Here is a 15,761-nt window from a genome sequence, read left to right as displayed (position 1 = left end):
AAATATCTGACTTCATTTAAGATTTTTTTTCACCATGTGTATGTGTGTGTACAAAATATCTCAAAGACGCATTTGGTGAGTCGTTTACCACATCATACTGCACTTCCACTGTTGTTCACCCTGTGCAAAATGAACACTGGAGAAATAAATGGAGTTGATCCTCACTACTTACGTGGCCGGTTAGCTCAGATGGTCAGAGCGTGGTGCTAATAACGCCAAGGTCATGGGTTCAAGCCCCATACTGGCCAGTTGTTTGTAACAGATGTAACAGATGCAAATGTGCAATCATTTACAAAAGCTTGTCTGCATTACAAAACAAGTCAGAAAGATTGCTCCAAAAAATATCTGACTTCATTTAAGATTTTTTTCACCATGTGTATGTGTGTGTACAAAATATCTCAAAGACGCACTACTTACGTGGCTGGTTAGCTCAGATGGTCAGAGCGTGGTGCTAATAACGCCAAGGTCATGGGTTCAAGCCCCATACTGGCCAGTTGTTTGTAACAGATGTAACAGATGCAAATGTGCAATCATTTACAAAAGCTTGTCTGCATTACAAAACAAGTCAGAAGAGTTCTCCAAAAATATCTGACTTCATTTAAGATTTTCTTTCACCATGTGTATGTGTGTGTACAAAATATCTCAAAGACGCATTTGGTGAGTCGTTTACCACATCATACTGCACTTCCACTGTTGTTCACCCTGTGCAAAATGAACACTGGAGAAATAAATGGAGTTGATCCTCACTACTTACGTGGCGGTTAGCTCAGATGGTCAGAGCGTGGTGCTAATAACGCCAAGGTCATGGGTTCAAGCCCCATACTGGCCAGTTGGTTGTAACAGATGTAGCAGATGCAAATGTGCAATCATTTGTAAAAGGTTCTCTGAATTACAAAACATGGCTGAAAGATTGCTCCAAAAATATCTGTCTTCATTTAAGATTTTTTTCACCATGTGTATGTGTGTGTGTACAAAATATCTCAAAGAGGCATGGTGAGTCGTTTACCACATCATACTGCACTTCCACTGTTGTTCACCCTGTGCAAAATGAACACTGGAGAAATAAATAGAGTTGATCCTCACTACTTACGTGGCCGGTTAGCTCAGATGGTCAGAGCGTGGTGCTAATAACGCCAAAGTCATGGGTTCAATCCCCATACTGGCCAGTTGTTTGTAACAGATGCAATACCATTTCTCTGAATTATAGAAAATGTCAGAAACATTGCTCACTTGGTGAAATATCCAGCATGGAGTGACTTCTAACTGCACCAGTGTGTTTGTTCTCTCACTATTATTGCCAGTATCCCACCCAAGTTGTGAACAATAAGATGCTAGTTTAATGCAGAAAGGGTCTTGAACTCTTGAGATATGGAATAGATAGGCAACTTAGTACTGTAAGATTTGTTTTGGGTTTAGTCAATTGTTGGTGTTGGTGTTTCATTGTGTGTACACTACATCCTGCATTTCACTTTTACCTTAAGGCACTAAACTGTTGAAATTAGTGTAAATTGAGTGACATTCAACCACAAAGGACTCGAACCCTCAATCTTCTGATTCGAAGTCAGACGCCTTGTCCATTAGGCCACGCGGTCTTACTTTTCTCTTCTAAGATTTAGCGGAGTGCAATGCAATAATTTACAAAAGCTTCTCTGAATTACAAAACATGGCAGAAAGATTGCTCCAAAAATATCTGTCTTCATTTAAGATTTTTTTCACATGTGTATGTGTGGTACAAAATATCTCAAAGACGCATGGTGAGTCGTTTACCACATCATACTGCACTTCCGCTGTTGTTCACCCTGTGCAAAATGAACACTGGAGAAATAAATGGAGTTGATCCTCACTACTTACGTGGCCGGTTAGCTCCGATGGTCAGAGCGTGGTGCTAATAACGCCAAGGTCATGGGTTCAAGCCCCATACTGGCCAGTTGTTTGTAACAGATGTAACAGATGCAAATGTGCAATCATTTACAAAAGCTTGTCTGCATTACAAAACAAGTCAGAAAGATTGCTCCAAAAAATATCTGACTTCATTTAAGATTTTTTTTCACCATGTGTATGTGTGTGTACAAAATATCTCAAAGACGCATTTGGTGAGTCGTTTACCACATCATACTGCACTTCCACTGTTGTTCACCCTGTGCAAATGAACACTGGAGAAATAAATGGAGTTGATCCTCACTACTTACGTGGCTGGTTAGCTCAGATGGTCAGAGCGTGGTGCTAATAACGCCAAGGTCATGGGTTCAAGCCCCATACTGGCCAGTTGTTTGTAACAGATGTAACAGATGCAAATGTGCAATCATTTACAAAAGCTTGTCTGCATTACAAAACAAGTCAGAAAGATTGCTCCAAAAATATCTGACTTCATTTAAGATTTTTTTCACCATGTGTATGTGTGTGTACAAAATATCTCAAAAGGCATTTGGTGAGTCGTTTACCACATCATACTGCACTTCCACTGTTGTTCACCCTGTGCAAAATGAACACTGGAGAAATAAATGGAGTTGATCCTCACTACTTACGTGGCCGGTTAGCTCAGATGGTCAGAGCGTGGTGCTAATAACGCCAAGGTCATGGGTTCAAGCCCCATACTGGCCAGTTGGTTGTAACAGATGTAGCAGATGCAAATGTGCAATCATTTGTAAAGGTTCTCTGAATTACAAAACATGGCAGAAAGATTGCTCCAAAAATATCTGTCTTCATTTAAGATTTTTTTCACCATGTGTATGTGTGTGTACAAAATATCTCAAAGACGCATGGTGAGTTTTACCACATCATACTGCACTTCCACTGTTGTTCACCCTGTGCAAAATGAACACTGGAGAAATAAATGGAGTTGATCCTCACTACTTACGTGGCCGGTTAGCTCAGATGGTCTGAGCGTGGTGCTAACCGCCAAGGTCATGGGTTCAAGCCCCATACTGGCCAGTTGTTTGTAACAGATGTAAAAATGCAAATGTGCAATCGTTTACAAAAGCTTCTCTGCAATACAAAACATGGCAGAAAGATTGCTCCAAAAAATATCTGACTTCATTTAAGATTTTTTTTCACCATGTGTATGTGTGTGTACAAAATATCTCAAAGACGCATGGTGAGTCGTTTTCCACATCATACTGCACTTCCGCTGTTGTTCACCCTGTGCAAAATGAACACTGGAGAAATAAATGGAGTTGATCCTCAGTACTTACGTGGCTGGTTAGCTCAGATGGTCAGAGCGTGGTGCTAATAACGCCAAAGTCATTGGTTCAAGCCCCATACTGGCCAGTTGTTTGTAACAGATGCAATGCCCACAAAATCTTCTCTGAATTATAGAAAATGTCAGAAACATTGCTCACTTGGTGAAATATCCAGCATGGAGTGACTTCTAACTGCACCAGTGTGTTTGTTCTCTCACTATTATTGCCAGTATCCCACCCAAGTTGTGAACAATGAGATTCTAGTTTAATGCAGAAAGGGTCTTGAACTCTTGAGATATGGAATAGATAGGCAACTTCGTACTGTAAGATTTGTTTTGGGTTTAGTCAATTGTTGGTGTTGTTGTTTCATTGTGTGTACACCACATCCTGCATTTCAGTTTTTACTTAAGGCACTAAACTGTTGAAATTAGTGTAAATTGAGTGACATTCAACCACGAAGGGACTCGAACCCTCAATCTTCTGATTCGAAGTCAGACGCCTTGTCCATTAGGCCACGCGGTCTTTCTTTTCTCTTCTAAGGTTTAGCGGAGTGCAATGCAATCCTTTACAAAAGCTTCTCTGAATTACAAAACATGGCAGAAAGATTGCTCCAAAAAATATCTGTCTTCATTTAAGATTTTTTTTCACCATGTGTATGGTGTGTACAAAATATCTCAAAGACGCATGGTGAGTCGTTTACCACATCATACTGCACTTCCGCTGTTGTTCACCCTGTGCAAAATGAACACTGGAGAAATAAATGGAGTTGATCCTCACTACTTACGTGGCCGGTTAGCTCAGATGGTCAGAGCGTGGTGCTAATAACGCCAAGGTCATGGGTTCAAGCCCCATACTGGCCAGTTGGTTGTAACAGATGCAAATGTGCAATCATTTACAAATGCTTCTCTGAATTACAAAACATGGCAGAAAGATTGCTCCAAAAGTATCTGTCTTCATTTAAGATTTTTTTTCACTATTTGTATGTACAAAATATCTCAAAGATATATCAAAGATGGTCTTGAACTCTTAAGATATGGAGTAGATAGGCAACTTCATACTGTAAGATTTGTTTTGGTCTTAGTCAATTGTTGGTGTTGTGGGTACACCACATGCTGCATTTCAGTTTTTACTTAGGGCACTAAACTGCTGATATTAGTGTAAATTGGGTGACATTCAACCACGAAGGGACTCGAACCCTCAATCTTCTGATTCGAAGTCAGACGCCTTGTCCATTAGGCCACGCGGTCTTACTTTTCTCTTGTAAGGTTTAGCGGAGTACAATGCAATCATTTACAAAAGCTTCTCTGAATTACAAAACATGGCAGAAAGATTGCTCCAAAAAATGTCTGTCTTCATTTAAGATTTTTTTTCACCATGTGTATGTGTGTGTACAAAATATCTCAAAGACGCATGGTGAGTCGTTTACCACATCATACTGCACTTCCGCTGTTGTTCACCCTGTGCAAAATGAACACTGGAGAAATAAATGGAGTTGATCCTCACTACTTACGTGGCCGGTTAGCTCAGATGGTCAGAGCGTGGTGCTAATAACGCCAAGGTCATGGGTTCAAGCCCCATACTGGCCAGTTGTTTGTAACAGATGTAACAGATGCAAATGTGCAATCATTTACATAAGGTTCTCTGAATTACAAAACATGGCAGAAAGATTGCTCCAAAAAATATCTGTCTTCATTTAAGATTTGTTTTCACCATGTGTATGTGTGTGTGTACAAAATATCTCAAAGACGCATGGTGAGTCGTTTACCACATCATACTGCACTTCCAATGTTGTTCACCCTGTGCAAAATGAACACTGGAGAAATAAATGGAGTTGATCCTCACTACTTACGTGGCCGGTTAGCTCAGATGGTCAGAGCGTGGTGCTAATAACGCCAATGTCATGGGTTCAATCCCCATACTGGCCAGTTGTTTGTAACAGATGCAATACCATTTCTCTGAATTATAGAAAATGTCAGAAACATTGCTCACTTGCTGAAATATCCAGCATGGAGTGACTTCTAACTGCACCAGTGTGTTTGTTCTCTCACTATTATTGCCAGTATCCCACCCAAGTTGTGAACAATAAGATGCTAGTTTAATGCAGAAAGGGTCTTGAACTCTTAATATATGGAATAGATAGGCAACTTCGTACTGTAAGATTTGTTTTGGGTTTATTCAATTGTTGGTGTTGTTGTTTCATTGTGTGTACACCACATCCTGCATTTCAGTTTTTACTTAAGGCACTAAACTGTTGAAATTAGTTTAAATTGAGTGACATTCAACCGCGAAGGGACTCGAACCCTCAATCTTCTGATTCGAAGTCAGACGCCTTGTCCATTAGGCCACGCGGTCTTACTTTTCTCTTCTAAGATTTAGCGGAGTGCAATGCAATCATTTACAAAAGCTTCTCTGAATTACAAAACATGGCAGAAAGATTGCTCCAAAAAATATCTGTCTTCATTTAAGATTTTTTTTCACCATGTGTATGTGTGTGTACAAAATATCTCAAAGACGCATGGTGAGTCGTTTACCACATCATACTGCACTTCCGCTGTTGTTCACCCTGTGCAAAATGAACACTGGAGAAATAAATGGAGTTGATCCTCACTACTTACGTGGCCGGTTAGCTCAGATGGTCAGAGCGTGGTGCTAATAACGCCAAGGTCATGGGTTCAAGCCCCATACTGGCCAGTTGTTTGTAACAGATGTAACAGATGCAAATGTGCAATCATTTACAAAAGCTTCTCTGCATTACAAAACATGGCAGAAAGATTGCTCCAAAAAATATCTGACTTCATTTAAGATTTTTTTTCACCATGTGTATGTGTGTGTGTACAAAATATCTCAAAGACGCATGGTGAGTCGTTTACCACATCATACTGCACTTCCACTGTTGTTCACCCTGTGCAAAATGAACACTGGAGAAATAAATGGAGTTGATCCTCACTACTTACGTGGCCGGTTAGCTCAGATGGTCAGAGCGTGGTGCTAATAACGCCAAGGTCATGGGTTCAAGCCCCATACTGGCCAGTTGGTTGTAACAGATGTAGCAGATGCAAATGTGCAATCATTTGTAAAAGGTTCTCTGAATTACAAAACATGGCAGAAAGATTGCTCCAAAAAATATCTGTCTTCATTTAAGATTTTTTTTCACCATGTGTATGTGTGTGTACAAAATATCTCAAAGACGCATGGTGAGTCGTTTACCACATCATACTGCACTTACACTGTTGTTCACCCTGTGCAAAATGAACACTCGAGAAATAAATTGAGTTGATCCTCACTACTTACGTGGCCGGTTAGCTCAGATGGTCAGAGCGTGGTGCTAATAACGCCAAGGTCATGGGTTCAAGCACCATACTGGCAAGTTGTTTGTAACAGATGCAAATGTGCAATCATTTACAAATGCTTCTCTGCATTACAAAACATGGCAGAAAGATTGCTCCAAAAAATATCTGACTTCATTTAAGATTTTTTTCACTATGTGTATGTGTGTGTACAAAATATCTCAAAGATATATCAAAGATGGTCTTGAACTCTTAAGATATGGAGTAGATAGGCAACTTCATACTGTAAGATTTGTTTTGGTCTTAGTCAATTGTTGGTGTTGTGGGTACACCACATGCTGCATTTCAGTTTTTACTTAAGGCACTAAACTGCTGATATTAGTGTAAATTGAGTGACATTCAACCACGAAGGGACTCGAACCCTCAATCTTCTGATTCGAAGTCAGACGCCTTGTCCATTAGGCCACGCGGTCTTACTTTTCTCTTCTAAGGTTTAGCGGAGTGCAATGCAATCATTTACAAAAGCTTCTCTGAATTACAAAACATGGCAGAAAGATTGCTCCAAAAAATATCTGTCTTCATTTAAGATTTTTTTTCACCATGTGTATGTGTGTGTGTACAAAATATCTCAAAGACGCATGGTGAGTCGTTTACCACATCATACTGCACTTCCACTGTTGTTCACCCTGTGCAAAATGAACACTGGAGAAATAAATGGAGTTGATCCTCACTACTTACGTGGCCGGTTAGCTCAGATGGTCAGAGCGTGGTGCTAATAACGCCAAGGTCATGGGTTCAAGCCCGTACTGACCAGTTGTTTGTAACAGATGTAACAGATGCAAATGTGCAATCGTTTCAAAAGCTTTTCTGCAATACAAAACAAGGCAGAAAGATTGCTCCAAAAATATCTGACTTCATTTAAGATTTTTTTCACCATGTGTATGTGTGTGTACAAAATATCTCAAAGACGCATGGTGAGTCGTTTTCCACATCATACTGCACTTCCTGTTGTTCACCCTGTGCAAAATGAACACTGGAGAAATAAATAGAGTTGATCCTCACTACTTACGTGGCCGGTTAGCTCAGATGGTCAGAGCGTGGTGCTAATAACGCCAAAGTCATGGGTTCAATCCCCATACTGGCCAGTTGTTTGTAACAGATGCAATACCATTTCTCTGAATTATAGAAAATGTCAGAAACATTGCTCACTTGGTGAAATATCCAGCATGGAGTGACTTCTAACTGCACCAGTGTGTTTGTTCTCTCACTATTATTGCCAGTATCCCACCCAAGTTGTGAACAATAAGATGCTAGTTTAATGCAGAAAGGGTCTTGAACTCTTGAGATATGGAATAGAAGGCAACTTCGTACTGTAAGATTTGTTTTGGGTTTAGTCAATTGTTGGTGTTGTTGTTTCATTGTGTGTACACCACATCCTGCATTTCAGTTTTTACTTAAGGCACTAAACTGTTGATATTAGTGTAAATTGAGTGACATTCAACCACGAAGGGACTCAAACCCTCAATCTTCTGATTTGAAGTCAGACGCCTTGTCCATTAGGCCACGCGGTCTTTCTTTTCTCTTCTAAGGTTTAGCGGTGCAATGCAATCCTTTACAAAAGCTTCTCTGAATTACAAAACATGGCAGAAAGATTGCTCCAAAAATATCTGTCTTCATTTAAGATTTTTTTCACCATGTGTATGTGTGTGTACAAAATATCTCAAAGACGCATGGTGAGTCGTTTACCACATCATACTGCACTTCCGCTGTTGTTCACCCTGTGCAAAATGAACACTGGAGAAATAAATGGAGTTGACCTCACTACTTACGTGGCGGTTAGCTCAGATGGTCAGAGCGTGGTGCTAATAACGCCAAGGTCATGGCTTCAAGCCCCATACTGGCCAGTTGGTTGTAACAGATGTAACAGATGCAAATGTGCAATCATTTACATAGGTTCTCTGAATTACAAAACATGGCAGAAAGATTGCTCCAAAAATATCTGTCTTCATTTAAGATTTTTTCACCATGTGTATGTGTGTGTACAAAATATCTCAAGGCGCTCTACTTACGTGGCTGGTTAGCTCAGATGGTCAGAGCGTGGTGCTAATAACGCCAAGGTCATGGGTTCAATCAGCATACTGGCCAGTTGTTTGTAACAGATGCAATACCATTTCTCTGAATTATAGAAAATGTCAGAAACATTGCTCACTTGGTGAAATATCCAGCATGGAATGACTTCTAACTGCACCAGTGTGTTTGTTCTCTCACTATTATTGCCAGTATCCCACCAAGTTGTGAACAATAAGATGCTAGTTTAATGCAGATATGGAATAGATAGGAACTTTGTACTGTAAGATTTGTTTGGGTTTAGTCAATTGTTGGTGTTGTTGTTTCATTGTGTGTACACCACATCCTGCATTTCAGTTTTTACTCAAGGCACTAAACTGTTGATATTAGTGTAAATTGAGTGACATTCAACCACGAAGGACTCGAACCCTCAATCTTCTGATTCGAGTCAGACGCCTTGTCCATTAGGCCACGCGGTCTTACTTTTCTCTTCTAAGGTTTAGCGAATTGTCAATCATTTACAAAAGCTTCTCTGAATTACAAAACATGGCAGAAAGATTGCTCCAAAAAATATCTGTCTTCATTTAAGATTTTTTTTCACCATGTGTATGTGTGTGTACAAAATATCTCAAAGACGCATGGTGAGTCGTTTACCACATCATACTGCACTTCCGCTGTTGTTCACCCTGTGCAAAATGAACACTGGAGAAATAAATGGAGTTGATCCTCACTACTTACGTGGCCGGTTAGCTCAGATGGTCAGAGCGTGGTGCTAATAACGCCAAGGTCATGGGTTCAAGCCCCATACTGGCCAGTTGGTTGTAACAGATGTAGCAGATGCAAATGTGCAATCATTTGTAAAAGGTTCTCTGAATTACAAAACATGGCAGAAAGATTGCTCCAAAAAATATCTGTCTTCATTTAAGATTTTTTTTCACCATGTGTATGTGTGTACAAAATATCTCAAAGACGCATGGTGAGTCGTTTACCACATCATACTGCACTTCCACTGTTGTTCACCCTGTGCAAAATGAACACTGGAGAAATAAATGGAGTTGATCCTCAATACTTACGTGGCCGGTTAGCTCAGATGGTCAGAGCGTGGTGCTAATTACCCCAAGGTCATGGGTTCAAGCCCCATACTGGCCAGTTGTTTGTAACAGATGCAATGCCCACAAAATCTTCTCTGAATTATAGAAAATGTCAGAAACATTGCTCACTTGGTGAAATATCCAGAATGGAGTGACTTCTAACTGCACCAGTGTGTTTGTTCTCTCACTATTATTGCCAGTATCCCACCCAAGTTGTGAACAATAAGATGCTAGTTTAATGCAGAAAGGGTCTTGAACTCTTGAGATATGGAATAGATAGGCAACTTCGTACTGTAAGATTTGTTTTGGGTTTAGTCAATTGTTGGTGTTGTTGTTTCATTGTGTGTACACCACATCCTGCATTTCAGTTTTTACTTAAGGCACTAAACTGTTGATATTAGTTTAAATTGAGTGACATTCAACCACGAAGGGACTCGAACCCTCAATCTTCTGATTCGAAGTCAGACGCCTTGTCCATTAGGCCACGCGGTCTTACTTTTCTCTTCTAAGGTTTAGCGGAGTGCAATGCAATCATTTACAAAAGCTTCTCTGAATTACAAAACATGGCAGAAAGATTGCTCCAAAAAATATCTGTCTTCATTTAAGATTTTTTTTCACCATGTGTATGTGTGTGTACAAAATATCTCAAAGACGCATGGTGAGTCGTTTACCACATCATACTGCACTTCCACTGTTGTTCACCCTGTGCAAAATGAACACTGGAGAAATAAATGGAGTTGATCCTCACTACTTACGTGGCCGGTTAGCTCAGATGGTCAGAGCGTGGTGCTAATAACGCCAAGGTCATGGGTTCAAACCCCATACTGGCCAGTTGGTTGTAACAGATGTAGCAGATGCAAATGTGCAATCATTTGTAAAGGTTCTCTGAATTACAAAACATGGCAGAAAGATTGCTCCAAAAAATATCTGTCTTCATTTAACATTTTTTCTCATGTGTATGTGTGTGTGACAAAATATCTCAAAGACGCATGGTGAGTCGTTTACCACATCATACTGCACTTCCACTGTTGTTCACCCTGTGCAAAATGAACACTGGAGAAATAAATGGAGTTGATCCTTACTACTTACGTGGCCGGTTAGCTCAGATGGTCAGAGCGTGGTGCTAATAACGCCAAGGTCATGGGTTCAAGCCCCATACTGGCCAGTTGTTTGTAACAGATGCAATGCCCACAAAATCTTCTCCGAATTATAGAAAATGTCAGAAACATTGCTCACTTGGTGAAATATCCAGCATGGAGTGACTTCTAACTGCACCAGTGTGTTTGTTCTCTCACTATTATTGCCAGTATCCCACCCAAGTTGTGAACAATAAGATGCTAGTTTAATGCAGAAAGGGTCTTGAACTCTTGAGATATGGAATAGATAGGCAACTTCATGCTGTAAGAATGTTTTTGGGTTTAGTCAATTGCTGGTGTTGTTGTTTCATTGTGTGTACACCACATCCTGCATTTCAGTTTTTACTTAAGGCACTAAACTGTTGATATTAGTGTAAATTGAGTGACATTCAACCACGAAGGGACTCGAACCTCAATCTTCTGATTCAAGTCAGACGCCTTGTCCATTTGGCCACGCGTCTTACTTTTCTCTTCTAAGGTTTAGCGGAGTGCAATTCAATCATTTACAAAGCTTCTCTGAATTACAAAACATGGCAGAAAGATTGCTCCAAAAAATATCTGTCTTCATTTAAGATTTTTTTTCACCATGTGTATGTGTGTGTACAAAATATCTCAAAGACGCATGGTGAGTCGTTTACCACATCATACTGCACTTCCGCTGTTGTTCACCCTGTGCAAAATGAACACTGGAGAAATAAATGGAGTTGATCCTCACTACTTACGTGGCCGGTTAGCTCAGATGGTCAGAGCGTGGTGCTAATAACGCCAAGGTCATGGGTTCAAGCCCCATACTGGCCAGTTGTTTGTAACAGATGTAACAGATGCAAATGTGCAATCATTTACAAAAGCTTGTCTGCATTACAAAACAAGTCAGAAAGATTGCTCCAAAAAATATCTGACTTCATTTAAGATTTTTTTTCACCATGTGTATGTGTGTGTACAAAATATCTCAAAGACGCATTTGGTGAGTCGTTTACCACATCATACTGCACTTCCACTGTTGTTCACCCTGTGCAAAATGAACACTGGAGAAATAAATGGAGTTGATCCTTACTACTTACGTGGCCGGTTAGCTCAGATGGTCAGAGCGTGGTGCTAATAACGCCAAGGTCATGGGTTCAAGCCCCATACTGGCCAGTTGTTTGTAACAGATGCAATGCCCACAAAATCTTCTCTGAATTATAGAAAATGTCAGAAACATTGCTCACTTGGTGAAATATCCAGCATGGAGTGACTTCTAACTGCACCAGTGTGTTTGTTCTCTCACTATTATTGCCAGTATCCCACCCAAGTTGTGAACTATAAGATGCTAGTGTAATGCAGAAAGGGTCTTGAACTCTTGAGATATGGAATAGATAGGCAACTTCATACTGTAAGATTTGTTTTGGGTTTAGTCAATTGTTGGTGTTGTTGTTTCATTCTGTGTACACCACATCCTGCATTTCAGTTTTTACTTAAGGCACTAAACTGTTGATATTAGTGTAAATTGAGTGACATTTAACCACGAAGGGACTCGAACCCTCAATCTTCTGATTCGAAGTCAGACGCCTTGTCCATTAGGCCACGCGGTCTTACTTTTCTCTTCTAAGGTTTAGCGGAGTGCAATTCAATCATTTACAAAAGCTTCTCTGAATTACAAAACATGGCAGAAAGATTGCTCCAAAAAATATCTGTCTTCATTTAAGATTTTTTTTCACCATGTGTATGTGTGTGTACAAAATATCTCAAAGACGCATGGTGAGTCGTTTACCACATCATACTGCACTTCCGCTGTTGTTCACCCTGTGCAAAATGAACACTGGAGAAATAAATGGAGTTGATCCTCACTACTTACGTGGCCGGTTAGCTCAGATGGTCAGAGCGTGGTGCTAATAACGCCAAGGTCATGGGTTCAAGCCCCATACTGGCCAGTTGTTTGTAACAGATGCAAATGTGCAATCATTTACAAAGCTTGTCTGCATTACAAAACAAGTCAGAAAGATTGCTCCAAAAAATATCTGACTTCATTTAAGATTTTTTTTCACCATGTGTATGTGTGTGTACAAAATATCTCAAAGACGCATTTGGTGAGTCGTTTACCACATCATACTGCACTTCCACTGTTGTTCACCCTGTGCAAAATGAACACTGGAGAAATAAATGGAGTTGATCCTCACTACTTACGTGGCCGGTTACCTCAGATGGTCAGAGCGTGGTGCTAATAACGCCAAGGTCATGGGTTCAAGCCCCATACTGGCCAGTTGTTTGTAACAGATGCAATGCCCACAAAATCTTCTCCGAATTATAGAAAATGTCAGAAACATTGCTCACTTGGTGAAATATCCAGCATGGAGTGACTTCTAACTGCACCAGTGTGTTTGTTCTCTCACTATTATTGCCAGTATCCCACCCAAGTTGTGAACAATAAGATGCTAGTTTAATGCAGAAAGGGTCTTGAACTCTTGAGATATGGAATAGATAGGCAACTTCATGCTGTAAGATTTGTTTTGGGTTTAGTCAATTGTTGGTGTTGTTGTTTCATTGTGTGTACACCACATCCTGCATTTCAGTTTTTACTTAAGGCACTAAACTGTTGATATTAGTGTAAATTGAGTGACATTCAACCACGAAGGGACTCGAACCCTCAATCTTCTGATTCGAAGTCAGACGCCTTGTCCATTTGGCCACGCGGTCTTACTTTTCTCTTCTAAGGTTTAGCGGAGTGCAATTCAATCATTTACAAAAGCTTCTCTGAATTACAAAACATGGCAGAAAGATTGCTCCAAAAAATATCTGTCTTCATTTAAGATTTTTTTTCACCATGTGTATGTGTGTGTACAAAATATCTCAAAGACGCATGGTGAGTCGTTTACCACATCATACTGCACTTCCGCTGTTGTTCACCCTGTGCAAAATGAACACTGGAGAAATAAATGGAGTTGATCCTCACTACTTACGTGGCGGTTAGCTCAGATGGTCAGAGCGTGGTGCTAATAACGCCAAGGTCATGGGTTCAAGCCCCATACTGGCCAGTTGTTTGTAACAGATGTAACAGATGCAAATGTGCAATCATTTACAAAAGCTTGTCTGCATTACAAAACAAGTCAGAAAGATTGCTCCAAAAATATCTGACTTCATTTAAGATTTTTTCACCATGTGTATGTGTGTGTACAAAATATCTCAAAGACGCATGGTGAGTCGTTTACCACATCATACTGCACTTCCACTGTTGTTCACCCTGTGCAAAATGAACACTGGAGAAATAAATGGAGTTGATCCTTACTACTTACGTGGCCGGTTAGCTCAGATGGTCAGAGCGTGGTGCTAATAACGCCAATGTCATGGGTTCAAGCCCCGTACTGACCAGTTGTTTGTAACAGATGTAACAGATGCAAATGTGCAATCGTTTACAAAAGCTTCTCTGCATACAAAAACAAGGCAGAAAGATTGCTCCAAAAATATCTGACTTCATTTAAGATTTTTTCACCATGTGTGTGTGTGTGTACAAAATATCTCAAAGACGCATGGTGAGTCGTTTTCCACATCATACTGCACTTCCGCTGTTGTTCACCCTGTGCAAAATGAACACTGGAGAAATAAATGGAGTTGATCCTCAGTACTTACGTGGCTGGTTAGCTCAGATGGTCAGAGCGTGGTGCTAATAACGCCAAGGTCATTGGTTCAAGCCCCATACTGGCCAGTTGTTTGTAACAGATGCAATGCCCACAAAATCTTCTCTGAATTATAGAAAATGTCAGAAACATTGCTCACTTGGTGAAATATCCAGCATGGAGTGACTTCTAACTGCACCAGTGTGTTTGTTCTCTCACTATTATTGCCAGTATCCCACCCAAGTTGTGAACAATAAGATGCTAGTTTAATGCAGAAAGGGTCTTGAACTCTTGAGATATGGAATAGATAGGCAACTTCGTACTGTAAGATTTGTTTTGGGTTTAGTCAATTGTTGGTGTTGTTGTTTCATTGTGTGTACACCACATCCTGCATTTCAGTTTTACTTAAGGCACTAAACTGTTGAAATTAGTGTAAATTGAATGACATTCAACCACGGACTCGAACCCTCAATCTTCTGATTCGAAGTCAGACGCCTTGTCCATTAGGCCACGCGGTCTTTCTTTTCTCTTCTAAGGTTTAGCGGAGTGCAATGCAATCATTTACAAAAGCTTCTCTGAATTACAAAACATGGCAGAAAGATTGCTCCAAAAAATATCTGTCTTCATTTAAGATTTTTTTTCACCATGTGTATGTGTGTGTACAAAATATCTCAAAGACGCATGGTGAGTCGTTTACCACATCATACTGCACTTCCGCTGTTGTTCACCCTGTGCAAAATGAACACTGGAGAAATAAATGGAGTTGATCCTCACTACTTACGTGGCCGGTTAGCTCAGATGGTCAGAGCGTGGTGCTAATAACGCCAAGGTCATGGGTTCAAGCCCCATACTGGCCAGTTGTTTGTAACAGATGCAAATGTGCAATCATTTACAAATCCTTCTCAATTACAAAACATGGCAGTAAGATTGCTCCAAAAGTATCTGTCTTCATTTAAGATTTTTTCACTATTTGTATGTACAAAATATCTCAAGATGGTCTTGAACTCTTAAGATATGGAGTAGATAGGCAACTTCATACTGTAAGATTTGTTTTGTTTTAGTCAATTGTTGGTGTTGTGGGTACACCACATGCTGCATTTCAGTTTTACTTAAGGCACTAAACTGCTGATATTAGTGTAAATTGGGTGACATTCAACCACGAAGGGACTCGAACCTCAATCTTCTGATTCAAGTCAGAGCCTTGTCCATTAGGCCACGCGGTCTTACTTTTCTCTTGTAAGGTTTAGCGGAGTACAATGCAATCATTTACAAAAGCTTCTCTGCATTACAAAACATGGCAGAAAGATTGCTCCAAAAAGTCTGTCTTCATTTAAGATTTTTTTTCACCATGTGTATGTGTGTGTACAAAATATCTCAAAGACGCATGGTGAGTCGTTTACCACATCATACT

The 15,761-nt window shown here is 40.1% G+C and overlaps 9 non-coding genes across 9 annotated transcripts; 2 read left to right on the top strand and 7 right to left on the bottom strand.

The window, feature by feature from the left end:
- The first annotated feature begins 2,859 nt into the window (after window positions 1-2,859).
- Window positions 2,860-2,931, top strand: trnal-uaa. The gene has a single exon. It is a non-coding gene; the product is annotated as a tRNA-Leu (tRNA).
- Window positions 2,932-3,628: 697 nt separating this feature from the next.
- Window positions 3,629-3,701, bottom strand: trnar-ucg. Its single transcript has one exon. It is a non-coding gene; the product is annotated as a tRNA-Arg (tRNA).
- Window positions 3,702-4,353: 652 nt separating this feature from the next.
- trnar-ucg lies at window positions 4,354-4,426 on the bottom strand. The gene has a single exon. It is a non-coding gene; the product is annotated as a tRNA-Arg (tRNA).
- A 1,032-nt stretch (window positions 4,427-5,458) lies between these two features.
- Window positions 5,459-5,531, bottom strand: trnar-ucg. The gene has a single exon. It is a non-coding gene; the product is annotated as a tRNA-Arg (tRNA).
- A 1,335-nt stretch (window positions 5,532-6,866) lies between these two features.
- trnar-ucg lies at window positions 6,867-6,939 on the bottom strand. Its single transcript has one exon. It is a non-coding gene; the product is annotated as a tRNA-Arg (tRNA).
- A 3,104-nt stretch (window positions 6,940-10,043) lies between these two features.
- trnar-ucg lies at window positions 10,044-10,116 on the bottom strand. The gene has a single exon. It is a non-coding gene; the product is annotated as a tRNA-Arg (tRNA).
- Window positions 10,117-10,381: 265 nt separating this feature from the next.
- Window positions 10,382-10,455, top strand: trnai-aau. The gene has a single exon. It is a non-coding gene; the product is annotated as a tRNA-Ile (tRNA).
- A 1,803-nt stretch (window positions 10,456-12,258) lies between these two features.
- trnar-ucg lies at window positions 12,259-12,331 on the bottom strand. Its single transcript has one exon. It is a non-coding gene; the product is annotated as a tRNA-Arg (tRNA).
- Window positions 12,332-13,360: 1,029 nt separating this feature from the next.
- On the bottom strand, window positions 13,361-13,433 carry trnar-ucg. The gene has a single exon. It is a non-coding gene; the product is annotated as a tRNA-Arg (tRNA).
- Between the last annotated feature and the right edge of the window lie 2,328 nt (window positions 13,434-15,761).

This window comes from Hippoglossus stenolepis, chromosome 9 (genome assembly GCF_022539355.2).
Source record: "Hippoglossus stenolepis isolate QCI-W04-F060 chromosome 9, HSTE1.2, whole genome shotgun sequence".
In the NCBI taxonomy this organism is placed as follows: Eukaryota; Metazoa; Chordata; class Actinopteri; order Pleuronectiformes; family Pleuronectidae; genus Hippoglossus; species Hippoglossus stenolepis.
Note: the sequence above shows the minus strand (reverse complement) of the source record. Positions and strands in the feature narration are given on the sequence as shown.